Source organism: Papaver somniferum, unplaced genomic scaffold (assembly GCF_003573695.1).
Source record: "Papaver somniferum cultivar HN1 unplaced genomic scaffold, ASM357369v1 unplaced-scaffold_89, whole genome shotgun sequence".
NCBI classification, from domain to species: domain Eukaryota; kingdom Viridiplantae; phylum Streptophyta; class Magnoliopsida; order Ranunculales; family Papaveraceae; genus Papaver; species Papaver somniferum.
In genome coordinates, this window is record NW_020651970.1 from 583,646 (window position 1) to 590,570 (window position 6,925).

Here is a 6,925-nt window from a genome sequence, read left to right on the forward strand (position 1 = left end):
ATAGAAAGACAAAGCCAACACAAAAAGAAAGAGTTCATAAAAATGTTGAATTTAATATACGTTAACTCAAAAAAGTCTACACACTTCGTTATAAGTCAGAAATTGATTTCTGAGACTAAATTTAAACTAAATTTAAACTAGATAAACTCATCTTTAACAGAAAAAGTTTGAAAAATGTAATGTAATTACAATTAATATGTTCTAAGGAAATACGTCTAGTAAAAATTGCATTTCTATGTACGTGGATTCAAGAAAATATGAAAGAAGTGAAATTTCACAATAGAAGAAAGATGAAAGACCATGCAGAACTAATCCAAATCCTAACAAATTTCATCTATCTTGAATCAAATAGAAAGACAAACCCAACACAAAAAGAAAGTGTTCATAAAAATGTTGAATTTAATATACGTTAACTCAAAAAAGTCTACACACTTCGTTATAAGTCAGAAATTGATTTCTGAGACTAAATTTAAACTAGATAAACTCATCTTTAACAGAAAAAGTTTGAAAAATGTAATGTAATTACAATTAATATGTTCTAAGGCAATACGTCTAGTAAAAATTGCATTTCTATGTACGTTGATTCAAGAAAATATGAAGGAAGTCAAATTTCACAATAGAAGAAAGATGAAAGACCATGCAGAACTAATCCAAATCCTAACAAATTTCATCTATCTTGAATCAAATAGAAAGACAAAGCCAACACAAAAAGAAAGTGTTTATAAAAATGTTGAATTTAATATACGTTAACTCAAAAAAGTCTACACACTTCGTTATAAGTCAGAAATTGATTTCTGAGACTAAATTTAAACTAGATAAACTCATCTTTAACAGAAAAAGTTTGAAAAACGTAATGTAATTACAATTAATATGTTCTAAGGCAATACGTCTAGTAAAAATTGCATTTCTATGTATGTTGATTCAAGAAAATATGAAGGAAGTCAAATTTCACAATAGAAGAAGGATGAAAGACCTTGCAGAACTAATCCAAATCCTAAGAAATTTCATCTATCTTGAATCAAATAGAAAGACAAAGCCAACACAAAAAGAAAGAGTTCATAAAAATGTTGAATTTTATATACGTTAACTTAAAAAAGTCTACAGATTTTGAATAAGTCGGAAATTGATTTCTGAGACTAAATTGTAAACTAGATAAACTCATCTTTAACAGAAAAAGTTTAAAAAATGTATTTTAATTACAGTTAATATGTTCGAAGGAAATACGTCTAGTAAAAATTGCATTTCTCTGTACGTTAATTCAAGAAAATATGAAGCAAGTCAAATTTCACAATAGAAGAAGGATGAAAGACCATACAGAACTAATCCAAATCCTAAAAATTTCATCTATCTTGAATCAAATAGAAACACAAAGCCAACACAAAAAGAAAGAGTTCATAAAAATGTTGAATTTAATATACGTTAACTCAAAAAAGTCTACACATTTCGTTATAAGTCGGAAATTGATTTCTGAGACTAAATTTAAACTAAATAAACTCATCTTTAACAGAAAAAGTTTGAAAAATGTAATGTAATTACAATTAATATGTTCTAAGGCAATACGTCTAGTAAAAATTGCATTTCTATGTATGTTGATTCAAGAAAATATGAAGCAAGTCAAATTTCACAGTATAAGAAGGATGAAAGACCATGCAGAACTAATCCAAATCCTAACAAATTTCATCTATCTTGAATCAAATAGAAAGACAAAGCCAACACAAAAAGAAAGAGTTCATAAAAATGTTGAATTTAATATACGTTAACTCAAAAAAGTCTACACACTTCGTTATAAGTCAGAAATTGATTTCTGAGACTAAATTTAAACAAGATAAATGCATCTTTAACAGAAAAAGTTTGAAAAATGTAATGTAATTATAATTAATATGATCTAAGGAAATACGTCTAGTAAAAATTGCATTTCTATGTACGTTGATTCAAGAAAATATGAAGGAAGTCAAATTTCACAATAGAAGAAGGATGAAAGACCATGCAGAACTAATCCAAATCCTATGAAATTTCTTCTATCTTGAATCAAATAGAAAGACAAAGCCAACACAAAAAGAAAGAGTTCATAAAAATGTTGAATTTTATATACGTTAACTTAAAAAAGTCTACAGATTTCGTTATAAGTCGGAAATTGATTTCTGAGACTAAATTGTAAACTAGATAAACTCATCTTTAACAGAAAAAGTGTGAAAAATGTATTTTAATTACAGTTAATATGTTTGAAGGAAATACGTCTAGTAAAAATTGCATTTCTATGTACGATGATTCAAGAAAATATGAAGCAAGTCAAATTTCACACTAGAAGAAGGATGAAAGACTATGCAGAACTAATCCAAATCCTAACAAATTTCATCTATCTTGAATCAAATAGAAAGACAAAGCCAACACAAAAAGAAAGAGTTCATAAAAATGTTGAATTTAATATACGTTAACTCAAAAAAGTCTACACACTTCGTTATAAGTCAGAAATTGATTTCTGAGACTAAATTTAAACTAAATATAAACTAGATAAACTCATCTTTAACAGAAAAAGTTTGAAAAATGTAATGTAATTACAATTAATATGTTCTAAGGCAATACGTCTAGTAAAAATTGCATTTCTATGTACGTTGATTCAAGAAAATATGAAGGAAGTAGAATTTCACAATAGAAGAAGGATGAAAGACCATGCAGAACTAATCCAAATCCTAACAAATTTTATCTATCTTGAATCAAATAGAAAGACAAAGCCAACACAGAAAGAAAGAGTTCATAAAAATGTTGAATTTTATATACGTTAACTTAAAAAAGTCTACAGATTTCGAATAAGTCGGAAATTGATTTCTGAGACTAAATTGTAAACTAGATAAACTCATCTTTAACAGAAAAAGTTTGAAAAATGTATTTTAATTACTGTTAATATGTTCGAAGGAAATACGTCAAGTAAAAATTGCATTTCTCTGTACGTTGATTCAAGAAAATATGAAGCAAGTCAAATTTCACAATAGAAGAAGGATGAAAGACCATGCAGAACTAATCCAAATCCTAAAAAATTTCATCTATCTTGAATCAAATAGAAAGACAAAGCCAACACAAAAAGAAAGAGTTCATAAAAATGTTGAATTTAATATACGTTAACTCAAAAAAGTCTACACACTTCGTTATAAGTCAGAAATTGATTTCTGAGGCTAAATTTAAACTAAATTTAAACTAGATAAACTCATATTTAACAGAAAAAGTTTGAAAAATATAATGTAATTACAATTAATATGTTCTAAGGCAATACGTCTAGTAAAAATTGCATTTCTATGTACGTTGATTCAAGAAAATATGAAGGAAGTCAAATTTCACAATAGAAGAAGGATGAAAAACCATGCAGAACTAATCCAAATCCTAAGAAATTTCATCTATCTTGAATCAAATAGAAAGACAAAGCCAACACAAAAAGAAAGAGTTCATAAAAATGTTGAATTTTATATAGTTAACTTAAAAAATTCTACAGATTTGGTTATAAGTCGGAAATTGATTTCTGAGACTAAATTGTAAACTAGATAAACTCATCTTTAACAGAAAAAGTTTGAAAAATGTATTTTAATTACAGTTAATATGTTCGAAGGAAATACGTCTAGTAAAAATTGGATTTCTATGTACGTTGATTCAAGAAAATATGAAGCAAGTCAAATTTCACAATAGAAGAAGGATGAAAGACCATGCAGAACTAATCCAAATCCTAACAAATTTCATCTATCTTGAATCAAATAGAAAGACAAAGCCAACACAAAAAGAAAGAGTTCATAAAAATGTTGAATTTAATATACGTTAACTCAAAAAAGTCTACACACTTCGTTATAAGTCAGAAATTGATTTCTGAGACTAAATTTAAACTAAATTTAAACTAGATAAACTCATCTTAACAGAAAAAGTTTGAAAAATGTAATGTAATTACAATTAATATGTTCTAAGGCAATACGTCTAGTAAAAATTGCATTTCTATGTACGTTGATTCAAGAAAATATGAAGGAAGTGAAATTTCACAATAGAAGAAAGATGAAAGACCATGCAGAACTAATCCAAATCCTAACAAATTTCATCTATCTTGAATCAAATAGAAAGACAAAGCCAATATAAAAAGAAAGAGTTCATTAAAATGATGAATTTTATATACGTTAACTCAAAAAAGTCTACACATTTCGTTATAAGTCGGAAATTGATTTCTGAGACTAAATTGTAAACTAGATAAACTCATCTTTAACAGAAAAAGTTTGAAAAATGTATTGTAATTACAATTAATGTGTTTTAAGGCAATACGTCTAGTAAAAATTGCATTTCTATGTACGTTGATTCAAGAAAATATGAAGGATGTCAAATTTCACAATAGAAGAAGGATTATAGACCATGCAGAACTAATCCAAATCCTAACAAATTTCATCTATCTTGAATCAAATAGAAAAACAAAGTTAACACCAAACGAAAGAATTCATAAAAATGTTGAATTTTATATACGTTAACTCGAAAAAGTCTACACATTTCGTTATAAGTCGGAAATTGACTGAGACTAAATTGTAAACTAGATAAACTAATCTTTAACAGAAAAAGTTTGAAAAATGTATTGTAATTACAATTAATATGTTCTAAGGCAATACGACTAGTAAAAATTTCATTTCTATGTACGTTGATTCAAGAAATTATGATAATGAATTGCTTTTGTGCACGGATGGCGCCTCAAGAGGTAATCCAGGGGTGGCGGGAGCTGGAGTTGTTGCAAGGAATGCTAATTGTGAAGTGGTTGGTGCAATGTGTATTGGCTTGGGAGTTACTTCTAATTATTTGACTGAATTGTATGGTATTATTGTGGGTTTGGAGTGGGCAGTTCAATGGGGGTATGCTTGCATTGTTATTAGATCAGATTCTACAAGTGTGTTTAAGGCTTTGGCAGAAGATAACGTTCCTTGGTTTGCTAGGCAAAGATGGATGGAAGTTAAAGGTTTATATGGTTCAATTTGTTTTGAAAATTCTTTTAGAGAGGCAAATTTTGCAGCTGATGCCATGGCAAAGCGTGGTTGTTTATTAGAGGATGGGGTTTGATTTCACTTTGAAGGTCTACCAGTTTTCTTAAGTTCAATTGAGTTTCCAAATGTAATTTATTATCGTTTTAAATAGGTTTTAGGAGTTTTTTAGGGGTCACTTTGTCCCCTTTTCTCCTTCACCTATCTTGTAAATATTTTTTTTTCCATCAATATATTTTCTTGACTTAGCAAAAAAAACAAGAAAATATGAAGGAAGCAGAATTTCACAATAGAAGAAGGATGAAAGATCACGCAGAACTAATCCAAATCCTAACAAATTTCACCTATCTTGAATCAAATAGAAAGACAAAGCCAATACAAAAATAAAGAGTTCATAAAAATATTAAATTTTTTATACGTTAACTCAAAAAAGTGTACACATTTCGTTAAAAGTCAGAAATTGATTTCCGAGACTAAATTGTAAACTAGATAAACTCATCTTTAACAAAAAAAAGTTTGAAAAATATATTGTAATTACAATTAATATGTTCTAAGGCAATACGTCTAGTAAAAATTTCATTTCTATGTACGTTGATTCAAGAAAATATGAAGGAAGCAGAATTTCACAGTAGAAGAAGGATGAAAGATCACGCAGAACTAATCCAAATCCTAACAAATTTCATATATCTTGAATCAAATAGAAAGACAAAGCCAACACAAAAAGAAAGAGTTCATAAAAATGTTGAATTTTATATACGTTAACTCAAAAAAGTCTACACACTTCGTTATAAGTCCGAAATTGATTTCTGAGACTAAATTGTAAACTAGATAAACTCATCTTTAACAGAAAATTTTTGAGAATTGTATTGTAATTACAATTAATATGTTCTAAGGCAATATGTCTAGTAAAAATTGCATTTCTATGTACGTTGATTCAAGAAAATATGAAGGAAGTCAAAATTCACAATAGAAGAAGAATGAAAGACCATGCAGAACTAATCCAAATCCTAACAACTTTCATCTATCTTGAATCAAATAGAAAGACAAATCCAACACAAAAAGAAAGAGTTCATAGAAATGTTGAATTTTATATACGTTAACTCAAAAAAGTCTACACATTTCGTTATAAGTCGGAAATTGATTTATGAGACTTAATTGTAAACTAGATAAACTCATCTTTAACAGAAAAAGTTTGAAAAATGTATTTTAATTACAGTTAATATGTTCTAAGGCAATACGTCTAGTAAAAATTGCATTTCTATGTACGTTGATTCAAGAAAATATGAAGGAAGTCAAATTTCACAATAGAAGAAGGATGAAAGACCATGCAGAACTAATCCAAATCCTAACAAATTTCATCTATCTTGAATCAAATAGAAAAACAAAGTTAACACAAAAAGAAAGAGTTCATAAAAATGTTGAATTTTATATATGTTAACTCAAAAAAAGTGTACACACTTCGTTATAAGTATGAAATTAATTTATGAAATTAGATTGTAAACTAGATAAACTCATCTTTAACAGAAAAAGTTTGAAAAATGTATTGCAATCACAAATATTATGTTCTAAAACTTTACGCTAGTAAAAATTGCATTTTTATGAATGTTGATTCAAGAAAATATGAAGGTAGGCAAATTTCACAATAGAAGAAGGATGAAAGACCATGCAAACTAATCCAAATCCTAACAAATTTCATCTATCTTGAATATAGAAAGACAAAGCCAACAACAAAAAGAAAGAGTTTATAAAAATGTTAAATTTTATATACGTTAACTCAAAAAAGTCTACACACTTCGTTATAAGTCGGAAATCCATTTCTGAGACTAATCTGTAAACTAGATAAACTCATCTTTAACAGAAATTTTTTGAAAAGAAGGATGAATGACCAAGCATAATTAATCTAATTCCTAACAAATTTCACCTATCTTGAATCAAAT